At 36.0% G+C, this 3,118-nt stretch overlaps 1 non-coding gene across 1 annotated transcript; it reads left to right on the plus strand.

The window, feature by feature from the left end:
• Positions 1-318: 318 nt before the first annotated feature.
• LOC130972513 (small nucleolar RNA R71) lies at positions 319-426 on the plus strand. Its single transcript, XR_009083675.1, has one exon. It is a non-coding gene; the product is annotated as a small nucleolar RNA R71 (small nucleolar RNA).
• The last annotated feature ends 2,692 nt before the right edge of the window (positions 427-3,118 follow it).

A 3,118-nucleotide genomic window follows, 5' to 3' on the forward strand; every position in this document is an offset into this window, starting at 1 on the left:
CTGCCAATTTCCGCCACATCACAATACATTCATACTCTGAGAGATCATATTGACTTGTTGGGTCAATATTTTGTTCTGAGCCAGTATGGCATTCAGAGCATCAATTTCAAGAACTCCTCTCTTATGAGGCGTCCCATTACTCATAAGATTCCTCTCAGAGGTATACATGAACTAGTTATTTGCAACCATTTCAATAAGTTCCTGAGCTTCTGCAGGTGTTTTCTTTAGGTGAATGGATTCACCTGCAGAGTGGTCTAGTGACATCTTGGAAAATTCAGACAGACCATCATAGAATATATCTAATGTGGTCCATTCTGAAAGCATGTCAGAAGGACACTTTTTGGTCAGTTGCTTGTATCTTTCCCAAGCTTCATAGAGGGACTCACCATCTTTTTGTTTGAAGGTCTAAACATCCACTCTAAGCTTGCTCAGCTTTTGAGGAGGAAAGAACTTGGCTAAGAAAGCCGTGACTAGCTTATCCCAAGAGTCCAGGCTATCTCTAGGTTGTGAGTCCAACTATGTTCTAGCTCTGACCCTTACAGCAAAAGGGAAAAGCATAAGCTTGTAGACCTCAGAATCAACTCCATTGGTCTTAACAGTATCACAGATCTGCAAGAACTCAGTCAAAAACTGATAAGGGTCTCCTGATGGAAGTCCATGAAACTTGCAGTTCTATTGCAGTAGAGAAACTAATTGAGGCTTTAGCTCAAAATTGTTTGCTCCTATGATAGGGATTGAGATGCTTCTTCCATAGAAGATGGAAGTTGGTGTAGTAAAATCACCAAGCATCTTCCTTGAATTGTTGTTTGGTTCGGCCATAATTGTTTCTTTTGCTGCTTCCTTTTTGAAAATTTCAGTGAGGTCCTCTTCAGAGTTTTGTGCTTTAGCTGCTCTTAGCTTCCTCTTCAGAGTCCTTTCAGGTTCAGGATCAGCTTCAACAATTATGCCTTTATCTTTGTTCCTGCTCATGTGAAAGAGAAGAAAACAAAGAAAATATGGAATCCTCTATGTCACAGTATAGAGACTCCTTAAGGTGTCAGAGGAAAACAAGAATGGAAGGATGAGGTAGGTAACGAAGAATTCGAACACACAAGGAGAGATGGAATTCGAATTGACAATGGAGGAGGAATGTTAGTGTTTAAATAGAAAAAGATAAGAGAGGGGGGATAATTTTTTAAAATAAAAAGAATAAAATTTAAAATAAAAATTTGGTTGTGGTTTTGAAAAAGATAAGAAATAAAGTTGAAAAAGATAAGAAGTTATAAAAAGATTTTGAAATTAGAATTTAAAAAAATGTGATTTGAAAAAGATATGATTTAAAAAGATATGGTTGAAAAGATAAAATTAACAAGATTTGACTTTTAAAAAGTTAATGACTTGATTAACAATAAACTAAAAGATATGATTCTAAATTTTAAATATTGAATCTCTCTTAACAAGAAAGTAACAAACTTGAAATTTTTGAATCAAGATTTTTGAAAATATGAGGAAAAGATTTTATTTTTGAAAAAGATATGTTTGAAAAGATATGACTTTGAAAAAGATATGATAGAAAATATTTGATTTGAAAAAGATTTGATTTGAAAACAAAATTCCTCTCCTTGTGTCATCCTGGCGTTAAACGCCCAGGAGCTGCATGTTTTGGGCGTTTAACGCCCAATTGCTGCTTGGTTTGGGCGTTTAAACGCCTAGCCAGGTATCCTGGCTGGCGTTTAAATGCCAGTTTTCCTTCTTCACTGGGCGTTTTAAACGCCCAGCTTTTTCTCTGTAATTTCTCTGCTTTATGTTCTTGGATCTTCATTTTGCTAAATCCTTTATTCAAGAAGATATATTTTCAATTTTGAAAAATAACAAAATGAGTTGAAACATATAATTCTTGGATCAAAACATAAGATATATGCAAGATGAACATTTAGAACAATCTTGAAGATCAAGATGAACATCAAGAACTCAGTTTTCTTAATGAAAGAAAACATGGAGGACACTAAACTTAGAACTTTCTCAAGTTTGGGCCATATGAATGCAAGAATGCATATGTAGAACATCATGCAGTGCAAATCAATAAATCATGAAGATCAAACAAGGCAATTCATCAAGAACGACTTGAAGATCATCACGAACACAATGCATGTGATTCGAAAATTGCAAGACAATAAAAATCATGCAATTGACACCAAACTTAAAATTTGGCCCTAGATTCAAACAAGAACCATAAAATATTTTTGAGTTTTTATGATTTTATGAATTTTTTTTGGGTTTTTTTTCGAAAAATATTTTTAGAAGAACGAAGAAGAAGAAAAAATCTTAAAAGATTTTTGAAAACTTTTTGAAAAGAAAATAAAAATTACCTAATCTGAGCAACAAGATGAACCGTCAGTTGTCCAAACTCGAACAATCCCCGGCAATGGCGCCAAAAACTTGGTGCCCAAAATTGTGATACACAATGGCGCCAACAACTTGGTACGCACAATTGTAATCTCACTTCTTTTTCACAACTTCGCACAACTAACCAGCAATTGCACTGGGTCGTCCAAGTAATAAACCTTACGTGAGTAAGGGTCGATCCCACGAAGATTGTCAGCTTGAAGCAAGCTATGGTCACCTTGTAAATCTCAGTCAGGCGGATTCAAATGGTTATAGAGTTTTGATAATTAAAAAGATAAATAAACATAAAATAAAGATAGAGATACTTATGTAATTCATTGGTAGGAATTTCATATAAGTGTATGGAGATGCTTTATCCCTCTTGAATCTCTGCTTTCCTACTGCCTTCATCCAGTCCTTCATAATCCTTTCTATGGCAAGCTGTATGTAGGGCGTCACCGTTGTCAATGGCTACTTCCCATCCTTTCAGTGAAAAAGGTCCTCTACGGTTTCCCGCATGGTTAATCAGCTGTTGGTTCTCGATCGTGTAGGAATAGGATTTACTGTCCTTTTGCATCTGTCACCATGCCCTACAGTCGTGAGTTTGAAGCTCGTCAGAGTCATGCCATCCCAGATCCTACTCGGAATACCACAGACAAGGTTTAGACTTTCTGGATCTCAAGAATGCTGCCAATGGATTCTAGCTTATACCACGAAGACTCTGATCTCACGGAATGGAAGGCTCTATTGTCAG

The sequence above is a fragment of the Arachis stenosperma genome, chromosome 3, assembly GCF_014773155.1.
Source record: "Arachis stenosperma cultivar V10309 chromosome 3, arast.V10309.gnm1.PFL2, whole genome shotgun sequence".
Taxonomy (NCBI): domain Eukaryota; kingdom Viridiplantae; phylum Streptophyta; class Magnoliopsida; order Fabales; family Fabaceae; genus Arachis; species Arachis stenosperma.